Source organism: Phyllostomus discolor, chromosome 3 (assembly GCF_004126475.2).
Source record: "Phyllostomus discolor isolate MPI-MPIP mPhyDis1 chromosome 3, mPhyDis1.pri.v3, whole genome shotgun sequence".
Taxonomy (NCBI): domain Eukaryota; kingdom Metazoa; phylum Chordata; class Mammalia; order Chiroptera; family Phyllostomidae; genus Phyllostomus; species Phyllostomus discolor.
In genome coordinates, this window is record NC_040905.2 from 86,974,768 (window position 1) to 86,992,215 (window position 17,448).

Here is a 17,448-nt window from a genome sequence, read left to right on the forward strand (position 1 = left end):
TACGTAAATAAAACTACCTGCGCTTGGACCAGGTGACTTGATTGACTGGAGCATCATCCTGAACCTAGGTTGCAGGTTCGATCCCCAGTCAGGGCGCATACAAGAAGTAACTGATCGATGTCTCTGTCTCTGTCTCTCTCTCTGTCTCTGTCTCTCTCCCCCACCACCCTAAAAAAAATCAATAACCATATCCTGGGTGAGAATTTAAAAATAAATAAATAAAATACAATAAAACTACCTTAAAATTCTTTCAGCCTCTGAATTTCTTTATTTTTTTTTAATTCACTGGTTTCTTAGAAACCAATGGCATGAAGATTCTGAGAAGTTTTCAATGATTATTAACCAAATGTGGAAGAAAGGGATTTTCTGTTCATGTGCACACCCATTTTTCCTTTCATCTTTTTTTAAACATGACATATCCCTAGAAGTTCTGTCATCAAAGTAAACAATTTTAGAAAGAGAAAAGTTAGTTTTCTGCCTGTGGTCACATTTGAAGGGAGCAGAAGAAACCAAACCTGCCAACACCTTGATTTTGGGCGTCTAGCTTTCAGAACTGAGAGGAAATTAATCTCTGCTGTTTGAGTCACCCAATCTGTAGTGCTTTGTTACGGCAGCCCTAGCTGTGCACTGTGTGTGCCAGAAATTTCACTCCTGTGCACATAGCCATGAGAGCTGAAACATGTGACCACACAAAAATGTGTGCATGAATGCTCTCACCAGCATTATTTGTAATAGCCAAAACCCAAAGTGTCCATCAACTGATGAACACATAATATATCACATATCCATAAAACAGACTATTATTTAGTAATTGAACGGAATGGAGTACTGATAAGATACTGCTACATGGATGAATCTTGAAAACATTATGCTAAATGAAAGAAGTCTCTCTCTTTTTTTTCTGTCATGACAATAGTTTTGAAGAGTTCTAGTCATTTATTTTATAGACTGTCCTTTGGTTTGGGTTTACCTAGTGTTTCCTTATGATTAATATCAGATTAGGTGCTTCTGGCAGAAATTCCACAGCATTCTCAATATCAGGGAGCACATGATGCCAATTTGTACTCCATCTCCTGATTTTAACTTTGATCCATAGATACGAAGGTGCTGCCAGCTTTCTACACCGTAAAGTAACTATTTCTCTCTTTATAATTAAGAATATTGTGTGGAGTTTCACTTCTCAGCTACCAGGCCCTAGTTCCTAGCCACCAGATGGGACTAACAAAGGTTTGTAGGGGCCTGTTTGTCGGATCTAGCTCTTCTTTGCAAATGCCTGGCCCCAGCCTTTGCCTGAGTGGTCAGCACCGCAGGCCTTCCCCACCCACTCACAGGATCCACCTTCTTTCCCAGCTCCTTCTGTGCTCCCTCAGGTGGCTACTCCAACACTTGCGGGGCTGTGCTGTGATTTGTGCTTTTGCAAGTGATTGGTTGGTTAATTATTAGTAGATAGCATGCCTCCTGGGGAAAAGAGTGGGGTCTATGGAGTCTTTTTTTTGTTTGTTTCAGAATGTGTTATACTGTTGCTTTTGCAATGAATATGCCCTAGATAAGGAGACCCAGTGAAAGTGATTTGCTTGGGTGTTGGTGCTTTTGTTACATTGGGGGGCTCTAAATGTACTGAATAATGAAATGTAAAAGAACTTCTTTTGAAAGACAACAAGGAAGATCTATAGTAATTGCCTCTTGCTTTTAAATCAGTTTACTTCTGGGAGAGACCTACCTGACCAGAAATTCCAATCCTGGTATTTTATAAAATAAATTGAGGGGTACTTTATAAAAGAAATGAAGCAGAACTTTAACTAAAACTCAGATTCCAGGGCTCCCTCACCGTTGCTAAATTCCTTTTGGTCGGGTCCACTCTTTACAAATACAAAGCGGGATGGACAGATTTCATGACCTTGGAAAGATGTTAACAGATAGCAAATTAAGATTTGTCCAATCATTATTTAAAAATTGACCTAAAATTCACATAATATAAACTTAAAACTATTAACCATCTTAAAATGTACAATTCAGTACTAGGTTTTTGTTTCATGTTTTCTTATTTAAAAACGATTAAAATTTCACGTGAGATTCCATTAGGCCTGGTCCCATGTAAACTCTAAATAAAGAAGGGTTTTCTGAGGCAGGATGAGCAGAGTTTGTGCAGGAATGAAGTCAGTCCTCCTCCACTCCCTCCTCCCACAGGAGCTCTTGGCAGGGAGTTACAACTCTTTGGAGTTACAACTCTTTGGTGGACCTTTGCCAAAGACAATAAATGAGTCACTCCTTCAAGTGCACTATTTTATTGCAGAGGTTTTCATTGTCTTTTTATTTTCACTGTTATGCTTTAGGTGCAAAAAGAACAGGGGGAAAAGCCTAGCAGCTTTGATGACAGTTTTGGTTTGACTCATCATCCAACTGAAAAGAGTAGGGTGTGACAATTTTGGAACCCCTGTGGGTGGGTGGGAGTGGCTGGCTTGGTCTGCCTTTACAGTCCGAGGGTCCCACCTCTCCCTGGAGGCCTCTCCCAGTATCCCCAGTGCACCATGGTTTCTCCCCGCTAGTGTTTGGGGCCACTCATCCAGTTCAGGACACAAAGCCCTGAGCGTTTTGAGTGGTCTTTTGAGGTACCTTGCTTGGGCTGTACAATTTGATGAAAGACTCTTTGTATTTGAAATCTTTTCTATTTGCCAAACTTGCTACTTTTCCTTTAATTTGATAAATATGTATTAAAAATGTTTTAAGTTCTTTCCCTGTACATGAAATTTGTCCGGCCTATGTGGAATCCAAGTCCACATGGTTCTTACTCCCTCTGAGAAGTACATTCTAGTAGAAAGATAAGTAAGTTATGCTTATGTACCACATATTTATTGAGCTTCCTTATAGCAGGCAGGATGCAAAGAAGAGTTGGACGAAGTTCTGGCTCACAGTGTGGTGAGGATTGTCATTCGGGGCTGATAGTAAGACTCCTTCAGTGAACTTAAGCAGGAAACCCCTGGAGATATTTGAAATTCTCATTTAGACCAAGGAAGGTGTGGTCTTATGAGACATGTTCACAAAAAGGTAGGCCTAAGAATTCTTCCAATATTTTCTGATTGATAAAGAACCCTAATTACTTGGTGGGAGGTGGGGTAGGAGTCAATGAAAGGATGTTCTGGTCAGTGACAGACTGGAACTAAGTCACCACATCTAATCTTACCCAACCCTGCCTTCGGTTTTGGGCCATTTCTTTTAGGGCACAGAGGAGATCGGACAAATTCTATGGTGCCTACCTGCGGCCTGGATGGAGACTTTCAGGTAGAGCAAGATAACAGCACTTTCAGAAGAAGGGGAGAGGGCATGGGAGAGGCAGAACCATACAATTAGTTTTCACGATAGAGATCTTGAAGAAGCCAGAGGTGCTCACTATGATTTTAGTTTAATTGGAAACACACCCTGAATGTTAGACGAAACCAAAATTGTTGCTTTCATCTGAATTTGAGACTTGGAGACTATGAGTCTAATTATGCTGCCTGCCCCCACATTGTACACTAGGCACCTATTACGTTCTTCAAAGTTAACTGGGTCTCCGAGACGATACGATCCAGTCCAATGAGTGTGGCAGAACAGGATAATGCATATTTTGTGACTGCTACTGCCATCTGCATGCATTGAAAAAGTTCTGCTCTATTTCCTGCTGTTTAAGTTTTTTTGAAACCTCACTGTCACATAATGACTTCAGACTTTTACATCCTGAGTAGGTCGGAGAGAGCACTCGTGCGGGTGGGCATGGATGTTCTTGCTGACTGAGAAAGAAGGCTCTTGTTTGGTGACAAGGAACTGAATGGCTTTCAGTGACAGTTCACAAATAGTGTCCTGTATGATGCTAGGATTTGGCACAGAAGCCTAACAGACATTTTCTCTTTACTAAAAAACAAACAAACAAAAAGTTGGTGTTCACTGAACCCCACATGCTCCCACAAACCCCTTAAATCATTTTCTAACACACTGCTTTAACTTACCGTCAGAACATTCTGAACACATCAGCTGTGACTGCTTGGAGCTCTGCAGAAAGGTCAGTGTGAGGTGGAAGATGACTCTGTGATCTTCATTTTACCACAAACCAGAAATTCCGTGTTAGCGCCAAAATAAGATCAAATTAAACATGTGTGGTGTGTTGTGTCAAATTGAGTTTTCTTTGGTTACAAGTCACCGAAAACAAAGAGAGCTTAAGCAAAAACCCGAGGGGTGGAGGCACCTGTGGGAGAAGCCTGGCACGTCTCCGAGAACGCAGGGAGAAGTGGGCACCAGGCCCGGACAGGGCGAACCAGGGCGTCGCCGGGCACCTCCGTGAGCGGGAACACAGGCAGAGATTTTCTCCTCCGGGTGCTGGCGGCCTCAAACACTTCTGTGTCAAAACGGCCACTTCTCGGGGAGGAGAAAATGGCATCCCCTCTTTGCTCAGGGTTTGGCTCTGGACTGGTCAGCCACGAGGACAGGGCAGAAGCACACAACACAACGGGACCTGGAACAGCCCGCGTGTCGGAGCAGAGCGGGAGGCTCTCGGAGCGAAGCGTCCACTGCCACCGCGGGTTTGCCCTCGTGTCGTAGCCACACGTTACAGCTAAAGGTGGATTGTTTGTTTTCCATAGTATGGCGATAAGCAGATGAAACAATGTGTTCTTTCCTAATACTCTATCCTCAAAACATTTTTTAAACCTCCCCCAAGGATATGCTTATTGATTTGAGAGAGAGAGAGGAAGGGGGAGGGGAGGGGGGGAGAGAGAGAGAGAGAATGAATCATCCATGTGAGAGGGAAGCATTGTTGGTTTGCCTCCCATACACGCCCGAGGTGGCACTGAACCCCCAGCCCAGGTAGGTGCCTGATGGAAATCAAACCTGCAACCTTTTGGTGTACAGCACAGTGCTCCAACCAACTGAGCCACTCGGCCAGGGCTATTTTCAAAACTTTAAAACAATTAATTAAGATCTAGTGCAGTGACGTGAGTCAGAGGTGTGACCAAGGGAAAAAACAGGACCAGTCTGGCATCTCTATGGGCCATGGGACAAATGTGAGAAGCAAGCAACTTGCAATTACTGTAACATACTATCAAGGACTAATCTCTTATTTAGTTTTTAAAACAGAATAAAAAATTGTTAAGGTCCCAAAATGCATTGTTATTGTTCTAGACCATGGATATTAATTGGCTTCTAGACTGGAATGTATGTATGTATATAGACACATGTACATATATATTTTGACATCACTGTCCTTCTCATCCAAAAAGTATGCTATCTGCAGTCTTTCTAAACATATAGATAGAAAGCCATAATTAACAATGCCTAAATTACACACAGTAAAGATAGCTGTTGGAGTCACTATTTTGATAGCCTGTCCTTGTTTGAAGTCCTACTTCTTTGTCTTGAGTAAATATCCTAGGTCTGTTTCCCACGGCTATGTGACATATTGGACCTGACACATCTAACGTAAGTCCTGAGGTGGAAAGACTGTGGAAACGGTCTCCTAGGAATCCAGAGAACAGCTCAGTATGCCTGCTGGGGTGACCTCAGATCCCCACACTTCACTACTAGGAAGTGGATTCTGTCAGCCCATCTTCATCCTCGGTCTCGGGGTTGTCAGCAACTGTGAAATGTAGGCCAAGCATGCACAGATTAGCTACCTGCCCACTTAATAAATTAGCTTCATTTCTAGAGAGGCATATAAGCAAATGTCTCTCCCTCTTTCAGAATAGGTGCATGTTTATGAGAACCCTGGAAATTCTCCCTCCAGACTGCAACAAACACTTGCATTTCATATGAATAAATGAAAATGTCATCTCTTGAACTATTGCTCTCCTTATCATCCCATCAGCTGGGATTTGTTTTACAGTTCATTTAAAAACAAACTCTTGTGGGCTATTTTCCTTCTTTCCATCATTTAGAAATGGGAAAGGTGCCTATTTTTACTCCCTCTGTTAACATCGGCCCACAGACTGTGAAAACACATTAGTCACCAATTTACACTTTTGAGGGAAAACACCAAACAGGAAAAAAAAAAGTCTAACAAAGCAAACTCCACGATTCTTTGACCAACAGATTTTTCTAAATAAAGTTTACGAGTTTGTATCTCAACTGCCAGACTGAAATCTCAGAAACCTGGGGTGACGAAGCAGAAGAAAGAGACCTGTGCTCTCTTTCCCGGGAGAGCCCAGTGGTGGGCGTTTAGCTCTGCCCCTCACACTCCCAGATTCCCCAAGGGGGCAGGCAGTTTCTCCCATGGGCCTTATTTCTGCCCTTTGTTCTTACTACATCTTCCAGGAGGGTGTCCTGGAAAACAGTAGGGAGATTCTTCAAAAAATTAAGACCACAACTACCACATGACCTACTATTTCACTTTTGGGTATTCATCCAAGGAATATAAAAACACTTGAAAAGATATATGCTCCCCTCTGTTCATTATAGCATTATTCACAATAGCCGAGATATAAAAACAACCTGAGTGCTCCCTGATGGATATATATAAAGAAGATATATACACCCACGCATACACAGTATATACACAGTGGAATACTATTCAGCCATAAAAAGAAAATCTTGCCATTTGGAACAACATGGATGGACATTGAGAGTATTATGCTAAGTGAAACAAGTCAGATGAAGAAAGACAAATACTGTATAATAAGACCTATATGTGGAATCTAAAAGCCAAAACAAACTCACAAACACAGAGACACTAGCAGTTACCAGAGGAGAAGAGGGTTGGGGCAGGGGTAAAGGGGTAAAGGGAATCATAGTATGGTGATGGGTGGTAGCTAGACTCACAGTGGTAATCACCGTGTAGTGTATACAAATACTGAATTATAATGTTGCACACCTATGCTCACTTCAGCAGGCCATATACTAAAATTGGAATAACGTTGTACACCTGAGATATATATAATGTTCTTTACAAATTTTACCACAATAAAAAAGAAGGAAATGGATAGATAATGGATGGATTGATGGATGGAGGGAGGGATATATGAACAAATATATAAATAAATACACCAGGACGCCATGCAAAAGAATTGGGAATATGATTGACTGAGCTCTTTATTTTCATATTTCCAAAAATAAAAAAGAAAACCATCATTTTCTTTATTTTGTTTCTTTTTGTTTTTAAAAAACCAACATTTTCTACATGTGTGACTTTTAAAAGACTGAGAAGCAATGAAAATATTTTCTTGGAAGCCACCAAAAGTAGCAATTAATAAGAATTCAACAAAAGTTCAATGTCAAAGTAGGAGAGCAAAAAATGTATATTTGAGATGTTTTTCTCATAGTAATTACAGAAGAATGATGGCTTGTAAAGGGAGGCCATTATTTTGAATGAAGATGTTAAGATGACTTGGTACATTACATGAATAATTATAAAGAAATGCCTTCTATGGTAATGAAAGAAGATCATTAGGTGATCTAGGAATCTAAGCTTGTAGAAGGACTCACACCATCTGAGAATGCTAGGGAGAAGTGGTGAGTGTGTTTGTCCCTTAATACCTCTTGGCTGGCCTTCCCCCTGCCAGCAATGGGATTCATGTAGGACACTTCTGATCTGCACCCCCTACCCATGCCTGATCGCAAATATCTGAGAACTGTGCCTGCAGTCATCATTTCAAAATTCATTTGTTTTGTTTTGAAGGTGATTCTCAGCTGGGTGCCAGGAAAGGGAGAGCATGGTATTTTGGCCGAACCTTGAGTGATTGGTAGGATTTGGACATATGTTGATAAGTAGAAAGGATATTCCAGGTGCAGGGAACAGCATGATTAATAGCATGGAGATAGGAATGTACAGGGCAAATAAAGGCACCTGTCTGCCCCGAAGACGCTGTACTCTGTGATGTGATGTTAGCACTCGGCAGGCCTGGGCTGCAGTCCCGGACAGACGCTCCCTGCCATAGTTGATTCAGTGCTGGGAACTTTCATGTGGACTGGCTTATACTGAGTGGGCCTGAACCTCACAGATTAACAAAAATAAAGCCAATGACAGCCAAGTTTGGTTTTCATTCCCACTGGATAATTCTTCTTTTATTTTTTTGATTTAATTTTTATTGTATCTTTCCCCCATTACCATTTATTCCCCTTCACTTGAAATTCTTAACTTCTTGCTGGCAGTGTTGCCAACTTTGGGGTGAGCATGTCTGCTAGGTTCTTGTTATTCATCTCCTTTTATTTTTTCAATGACCAACCTTGAATGCATCCCAAACCTTGGGATGTTTGTGTTTCTGTTGTCCCTGGTCTATGCATTTAATGTGCTGTGAAAGGGAATCTGACTTGTTCTCTGTTGGACAGGAGGAACTATTTCTCACTTCCCAAGAGGTTTCAATGTTTAGCACCAAGTGCCAAATGTTTAAAAGTGAAGATTCTAAATGCTTAAAATACTTTTTAGCAGCCTTGTTGAGATATAACTCACATGCAATAAAATTCACCCATTTAAATGTACCATGCAAGCCCTGGCTGGGTGGTTCAGTTGGCTGGAGCGTTGTCCCACACACAAAGGGTTGTGGGTTCCATCTCCAGTCAGGGCACATCTGGTAGGCAGCCAGTAGGCAGCCGATAGGCAGCCGATCGACGTTTCTCTCCTGTTGCTGTCTCTCTTTCTCTCTCCCTTCCTCTCTCTCTAAAAGCAAAGAAAATATGTCTGCAGGTGAGGATAAAAAATAATAATAATAAAATAAAATGTACAATTCAATGATTTTTGGTATTTACAGTATTAATATTTTTCAATCATGGTAAAATAAATATAACAAAATTTGCCACCTTCTCCATTTTAAGTGAACATTCAGTTAGTTCCATTAGTTACATTCATGATGCTGTACAACCATCACCACAATGATCTATTTCCAAACTTTGCCACCCCTCCAAATAAATGCTTAGACTCTTGTTATGCTATACTTAGGCTTAGACTAAAAGATTTTGCATGTAAAAGAGGGTGTTTAATATCATCATCCTCTGCACATGGTTCCCCACGCCAGGTGTTCTTACAATTCCCTGCTGCCTGTTTGTACCTGAGCTGGGAGGTGAATCCCATCATTACCTGTAGGCTCTGTGCTACTCCTCCCCTCTCCCAGCCCAGGCGCTGGGCAGCCAGAGTTTCTTTCTTCTGCAGATCTCAGAGGCAGAGGAAATGACACAAGGCATGAGGGCCAGAGGTGAGGCCTCAGATATAAGCCCTGCATTTTGCACAAGAGAGTATTCACCTATTCCCTTTTATCCCTATTTCCCACTCATATTTCCAGCTCCCACAGGCAATCACTTTCATGTGTTTGATGCACATTATTTTGCCTTATGTTATTGTTAAACGCACAGTAATTTTGTACTCCTGCATTTTTAAGTTGTGTAAGTTATCTAAGCCTGGCCTAGATAGAGGGGTAAGGTTTCTCTTCACTGTTTCTAGACTACCACTGACACCTGAATTTCCCATATATCCTCCTAGACACACCTCCCTGACTTACATTAAGTAAAAATACATGCATATCTCCTCTAATACGGTCTTACCTAGATGTCTTTTATGAACAGTATATAACTTTTAAGAAAAACCTATGCTACATTCCCTGGTTCCTCTTTTTTAAAATCTAAGTCACTATTCCAGAGGCTCTGTGTCCTTTAGGGCAGGTTCCTCAACCCCTGGGCCACAGTACCTGGTACTGGTCCATGGCCTGTTAGGAAGAGGGCTGCACAGCAGGAGGTGAGCGGCAGGTGGGCAATTGAAGATTCATCTGTATTTACAGTCACTTCCCATCACTCCTATTACCACCTGAGCTCTGCCTCCTGTCAGATCAGTCTGTAGCATTATGTTCTTATAGGAGTGCAAAACCCTACTGTGAACTGTGCATGTGAGGGTTCTAGGTTCACACTCCTTTTGAGACTCTAATGCTTGATGATCTGAAGTTGAGCTGAGGTAGAGATGCTAGTGCTGGGGAGTGGCTGCAAATACAGATTATCATTAGCAGAGAGGTCTGACTGCACAGAGACCATAATAAATCAATTGCCTGCAGACTCATACCAAAACCCTATCAGTGAGTGGCAAGTGACAATTAGGCTGCATCTGGTGGCAGACTTTATAGTGGGAAGTGACTTGATGTGCTTCAATTGTACAGCTGCATCTGATGGAAGGCTTTACATCAGAATCTGACACCTATTTTAGTCTGCACGTGGCCTGCCCGTTATTTTATTGACCACTTCCATCCATGCCTTTTTCCCGCACTGAGCACTTGTCTCAGTCACAGTTTTGGTGAGCCCACATGCTAACCCTAGCTGAAATGAGTGAAAAATAAACGTCACTGGAGAGCTCCTTTGAAAAGGGGGGAAGGCCCAACGATGACACAGCAGAAGACTCTAAGACTGCCAACAAAAAAAAGCTGCATTTAAAAGAAAACACCAAGAGTCCCACTTAAATTATGGGGTCATTGCAACAGGTGATCCACATTCTCCAAGCCCACCTTGTACACTGTGCAGTGACTACTGTCCAGTGAAGCCATGAAACCTTCAAAACTGCTTCACTGCATGGAGACCAAGCACCCTTCATTAAAAGATAAGCCTTTGGAGTCTCTCATTTTCTTTTTCTTTTTTGGAAGTTTTTCAGAAGAAAAAAATGTGAACACAAAGAACAGGAGCAATTATTGAAGGCCAGCACTTCATCAAATGTGTCTGCACTGAGAGCATCATTTCTCAGTGGCTAACCGCATTGCTAATGCTAAGAAGCCCTTTACTATTGGTGAAGAGTTGATCCTGCCTGCTGCTAAGGACATTTGTCATGAAGTTTTAGGAGAGGTGGCAGGTCAAAAGGTGGCACATGTTCCTCTTTCAGCTAGCACCATAAGTAGACAAATTGATGGAATAGCAGAGGATATTGAGGCACAACTGTTAGAGAGGATTAGTGAGCCACCATCATAGGCAATCCAGGTTGATGAGTCTACCAGTGTTGACAGCAAGGCAACAATGCTTGTTTTTTGCGATATATTTTTCAGGAGGATGTGCATGAGGATATGTTATGTGCACTTTTGTTGTCGGCCAACACCACAGCTGCAGAACTATTCAAGTTTTTGAATGATTACATATCAGGAAAACTGAACTGGTCACTTTGTGTCAGTATATGCATGGATTCAGAGCAGCTGCCATGACTGGATGGCGCTCTGGTTTCACTACTTGGGTCAAAGAGGTCACTTCTGAATGTGAGTCTATGAACTATGTCATCTGCAGAGAAATGCTGGCCAGCTGAAAAATGTCACTCGAACTTAAAAATGTTTTGCAGCATGTGATTAAAACGATCAACCACATTCAAGTACATGCCCTAACCGATGTCTGTTCATGCAGCTCTGTGAGGAGATGCACGCAAAGCACACATGTCCTCTCTTACACACAGAGGTGAGATGGCTTTCTAAAGGGAGATCACTGGCCAGAGTTTTTGAGTTATGAGAGCTGCTCCTGAGATTTATTTTAGAAAAACAGTCACCACTGGCAGCACACTTCAGTTGCACAGAATGGGTCACAAAACTTGCTTACTTGTGTGACCTATTCAACCTGAACTCAATCTGTCACTTCAGGGGAGGATGACAACTGTGCCCACATCAGCCAATAAAGTGGCTGCATTCAAAGCCAAACTGGAATTATGGGGGTGATGAGTGAATGTTGGGATTTTTGACATTTCAAACTTTAGCAGAAATTTTGAAAGAGACTGAGGCAGGGCCTTCTTTCTCCCAGCTGATGCGTGACCACTTATCTCAGCTGTCAAAAGAGTTTGAGCATTACTTCCCAACCGCAAAAGACCCCAGAACTGGGAAGGAATGGATCCTCAGCCCATTTGTGAATAAGCCTGGTGAATGGACTTTGTCTGTGTTAGAGGACAAAGAGGATCAACTGCTTGAAGGTCACAAATGATGGTGGCCTTAAGAGTATGTTTGAGACAACTGCCAATCTCTATATGTTCTGGATTAAAGTCAAGGTGGAATATCCTGAGACTGCCACAAAAGCACTGAAAAGCCTGCTTGCATTTCCAACATCCTATCTTGGTGAAGCAGGGTTTTCTCCAGTGACAGCGAGCAAAACGAGATTACGGAGTAGACGGGACATAAGCAATACACTTTGAGGGTCACTGCCTCCCATTACCCCCAGATGGGACCGTCTAAGTTATAGGAAAACATACTCAGGGCTCCCACTGATTCTGCACTGTGGTGAATTGTATAATTATTTCATCATATAGTACAATGCAGTAATAATAGAAATAAAGTGCACAACAAATGTAATGCTCTTGAATCATCCTGAAACCATTCCCCCTGCCCCGTGAAAATATTGTTTTCCATGAGACTGGTCCCTAGTGTCAAAATGGTTGTGGACCACTGCTTTAGTGTTCCTGTCTCCAAGCAACAGATGCTGATTCTGCCCTAAGGGGAAAGAGATGTACTGAACACATATTAAGTAGCTCACAGAATTGTGGGAAGACGAGGGGTCCTAGGTGAAAGCAGCCTACATACCAGGGGTCCCAGAACTTGTTTGAGAAGCGCTTTCTTGCTACCAAGGAAGAACAGACTCTGTAGCCGCTTGCTTCCCCACCCTCAACACTGCATGCAGGATGGTGCCCTGGCCTGGTTGCCTTTGGATAGTGCAAGTGGCAGCAGTGTGGATTCACCTCTCTTCCATTGCTTTGGGTCAAATTCTGGGGCTGGTGCATATGATTGGCCAAACTTCGGCCTGCAAAAGAAATGGCTTTTTTTTTTTTCACCTAGAGTGTGTAGGAGACCTTATTTCTCACTAAGACTCAAATGGTGAGGAATTCCCCAAACACAGGAAGATAGTTCAGAGGGTGAGCAGCCAAAAAAGCTACAGATGTCCTCTATAGGTAGGAAGCATCGGGGGCTCTGTACACGTTTGAGTCACAGCTTAATTTTATCCAACTTAGAAAAATACTCTAAGTGGTTTGTTGAGCTTCCTTTCCTTCTGTTATTAAAATAAAAAAATACACTTGGATGACTTCTTTTAGCAAATTCTTTTAGTGAGGTAAAAATTTCTGATGTCAAAATCTTACAGCACTTTTTTTCTTTTTCAAGTTTATATTGTCTTATCTGAAATGTAACTATGGAGCAAGTCTTTTCATAGTAAGCTTAACTACAGCTTATCTTTAAGAGTGTAATCAGATTCTTATTCTGAGCCAATTTACAGTTTTGCAATTTGCAAAGTTGTTTTTTCTATTGCCTTTCTTTCTTTAAACTGGCACTGTTAACTTTTCTTTTAAAAGGTATGTAGCTTATATTACTACAAGGTAGAAAAACAGAAAAAAAATAAAGCAGAACAATAATGAAGTACAGGGGGAAATATTTTTGTATCAAATCCAAGGTTAACAAAGATTTTTGTTAGCGAAACATTAGTTTATTCAGATTGTATTATTTCTCAGGTAAATAGGAGAATCATATTTCTAATATGTTAATAACTAGCCTGTATTTTTTTACTAGTTACCGAAAAGGTTCACTCTTTTTATTCTGTGAAGTCTCAAAATTACAGTCTGCCTCACTGGTGTCCTATTTAGCTGACATCTTTTTAGTGAGTAATGGCATTTGAGCTGTCACTGCTGTTTCACATTGAACGTACCCTCGCACCATTTCCTGTGGCTTTATGGTGAAATATCTTATTTTTACTTAATGATTTTGTATCCCATTTCTGCCCCCCCCCCCCCAACAAACCCTTATGAAACAGATGAGAGAGACTCAGTGTAAGAATTAGGTGCTTTCCTATCATTAGACAACCGTCCATTACAAAACAGACTGGATTCCAGACCAACCAATTTTCCTGGACAGGGAAGAAAAGATGTTTCAAGTAAGATATCAATGAAAGAGAGCACTGGTGGTGGGAGGGGCAAGGTAATTTGTATAATTTCTCTTCAAATGTTAGAAATTCATGGCCCAGGGTGCTGCACTGCTCAAGCCTGTTCTTACCTCTTCTTAGGACAGACAAACATCTCTGAGCTCCTGAAACTACAGGGTGCAGACAGGAGCTGGTGTGGGAGGGAAGGGGAGGCCAGCCAGATGGTAGAGGCAAGGAGGGGATGGTGGGGGAGGGGAGGGTGGGGTGCTAATTAGCTCTTTTTGCCTCACCAAGAGCCAGTGGCAGCAGATGGCGGGTCCCTTGATAACGCCCTTTTTCTGACTGGCAGGCAGTAGTGGTTGATCTTGTGGTCATGCAGAAAGCATGTACTTTTTTACTCTTTTCAAAAAGTGGAAGTGGTGGAAGGGCACATGAAAGGAACATCTAGATTTCAATAGTATATGTACCTAAAAAAATATAGCTCTTCTTTCCTCCTATCTTTTGCAAAAACTGGATGCCCATTCACATGTTGATGATGCCAGCTGAAAGTGATTTGTTCTTTCTATTGTAAAAATCAAGCCAAACTAATCAAATTGTGTCTGGATATCTAAAAAATAATTGATAAAATGATGAAACTGGCTAGGAAGTCTAAACTCAATAGCCATATCATCTTGCATTTGGCGAGAGATTGGCTTACAGATAACTTCAAAAAGACTTAGCACAACACACATCAGAGCTACTCACTTTGGCCTTTCCTTGCACAATGTCAGTTTCTGTGGGGTGGGGACTGTGTCTTGATCATTTCACAATTTCTCTTGAGCTGGCCATGATGGTATTCACTGCAAGCCTGTTACATGGACTCAAAGTGTACTGAGTTAATCACTGCATGTCCTACTCAACATATGTATAATTATTATTAACTTTACACCAAGGTAAACATTAGTGAGCATGACAAAGTAAAGCACTTAACATTTTGAAAATGTAATACTGTAACGGGTTCTGGTTTCACTGCTATAATGCTTTATATGTTAATTTAAATAGTAGCTTTCAAAATTGGGAAGTAAAGATTCTAATATCTGTTTTTGTAGAAGAATGGAAAGTAATAGATATTTACCAAGCATGATGTACCAGATGCGCTTTATATATATTAACATATTCAATGTCCCTATAAGGTAGTTCCTTCTCTGGTTTTCACAGATGAGGAAATGAAGGTTCACAGATGTTAAGTACATTGCTGGAGGTCACATAGTAAGTGACTAAGCAGGATTCACACTTGGATATGCCTGATTACAGAGCCTGCACTGTCCTGCCTTTATTCTACCTGAACCCCAATATATTCATTGGTCCCCAAAATATTGTTTTATTTGTCCAATGATTGGTCAAATCGACCCACTCCATCTCTAAAGCATTCTCCACATTCTTTCTTGCCCCCAGCCCCAATGGTGGAAAAAGATCTGGCACCAAGGTCTTCAACTGTTTCGCTCTCCTACAGTCAAATCATTTTTGGAGCTTTCAGAGACAAATGGGAAGTAAAATAGAGACTTCCCATTTGTTCTTGCTAGAGATCCAGAACAGAGCATTAATTCTGAGCCTAAACTGCAACTCTCAAATTCTCTTCTACCAAATGTCCAATCTTCACATTCACCTTTTACTAGCTAATATGTGACACAGGTATTTTATTCTTGTTTGGTATTTATTCTATTGTATGAACATCTTTTAGATCTAACATGCCCAATGTTGGAAAGATTCCATTTGGGGCAGGTGCAACATCTATGGTTCTGTTTCTTGTTTCTTAGCATGCCACACTGAATTCTTTAAATATATATTTTTCATCAGGTAAATGCTTTTCTCCAATTCCTTCAGCAACAATCATGACCAAGTTTGCTGGAAGCATTTGATATGACACAGTATACCTGATGAAGCTGAAGTGTGCTGTTGGTATTTAAGGAGAATAAGTCTCACATTACATGTTGCTATTCACTATATTTGGTACTATTTTATTAGTAGTAGATATTCACTAAAAGAAACATTAGTGATCAGCCTCAATTTTCAGACAAGAGTAATAGGAAATAAGAAGTGTTCCAAATGGAATTCTTACAAATTTTTTAAGTAATTGTTTTAAGAAGTTTTAAGAGTACCTTTTGACTCATGTCTACTAGAGTTCTTCGCTCAAAGGAAGTATAGAGAAGTGTCTGTCTGGTAGGCAGACTCATTACGGGCATGAAGAGACTAGTGCAAGGTCAGGGTACTTAGACCACCCACTGCTATACACTGCTCTACTCTCATACGTGTGCTATGGACAGAAAAGCGACGGGATTTCATAATCGGCAGTGTCCCCCACGGAAATCCTGCTGTCTGCAAGAGTCATGATTTGGTTTCAAGTGATGGCTATAGAGGACAATGCTATGGGGGTTCAGAGGAGGGATGACATCTTAATTATTTGGGATTGAAGCAGAATTCTAGGATTCACTTCATTTAAAAAAAAATGCTGGGTCCTGGCTAGTATGGCTCAGTGGACTGGGCACTAGCCTGCGAACCGAAAGGTCACCGGTTCCATTCTGTGTCAGGGCACTTGCATGGGTTGTGGGCCAGGTCCCCAGTTGGGGGCATGTGAGAGGCAACCAACTGCTGTTTCCCTCACACATCAATGTTTCCCTCCCTCTCTTTCTCCCTTCCTTTCTCTCTGAAAATAAGTAAATGAAATCTTTTAAAAAATGCTGGACTCACCCCTGTGACTTCCCTTTTCCCTATGACAATTGAGAAATTGTCCATCCCTCACTTTGAGATAAACTCGACTTAAATCTCTTAAAGGAAGTACATAGTAAATGAAAAAACTGAGAAGTTAAGGTCAGGGAAATGAAACCAATTTCTTTTAAATGACAACAGGTTTCTGAAAACCTTGTGCAGAAGTCGACTCAAGTTACCACAGAGTGAGTTTGCCAAATGAATGTAACAGTGAATGACAGAATTCTTCTGCAGTCACGGCTGCCATGGTGGGCTGTTTGACCTAGGTACTTCTGGTATGTAATAGAATATAGGCTAATATGCTCACTTTGGCAGCACGTATACTAAAATTGGAATGATGCAGATTAGATTAGCATGGCCCCTGCACAAAGGATATAGGCCAGTATGGTTCTGGATGTAACCCAAGAGCCCCAGTGAGACTAAAGGCAGGAGCTTTGTGCTTTACATCCTCCGAGTTCTCTGCAGCAGTAACTTTACGACCCCCTGACCTCCTTTGACAAACATAAAAACCTCATCTACTTGCAAAATTTGAGATAGCTCCTTAGGGACAGGTAGCTTTCTGTCTCCCTCTCCCCACCACCACCATCCTGTTGAAAATCACAGCTTTTCAACTTGGCTTTTACAAAGCCAAGAAAATTTAGTCAAACTATTGTTATTATTTTTATTTTATTGATTTGTAGAGAGGAAGGGAGAGAGAGAGAGAAAAAGATTGTTGTTCCACTTATTTATGCATTTATTGTTTGAGTCTTGTATGTGCCCTGACCAGGGATTGAATCTGCACCTTTGGTGCACTGGGATGATGCTCTGAATTACCCAGCCAGGGCTTGAAGCTAATTTTTTTTAATCCAAATCACTTACTGAAATAAATCTTCCCCTACTTGGATGCCCAGTCTGAGTCTTCTTTTTTCA

At 41.4% G+C, this 17,448-nt stretch overlaps 1 pseudogene; it reads left to right on the forward strand.

The window, feature by feature from the left end:
- The first annotated feature begins 16,838 nt into the window (after positions 1–16,838).
- LOC114514107 lies at positions 16,839–16,913 on the forward strand (annotated as a pseudogene).
- The last annotated feature ends 535 nt before the right edge of the window (positions 16,914–17,448 follow it).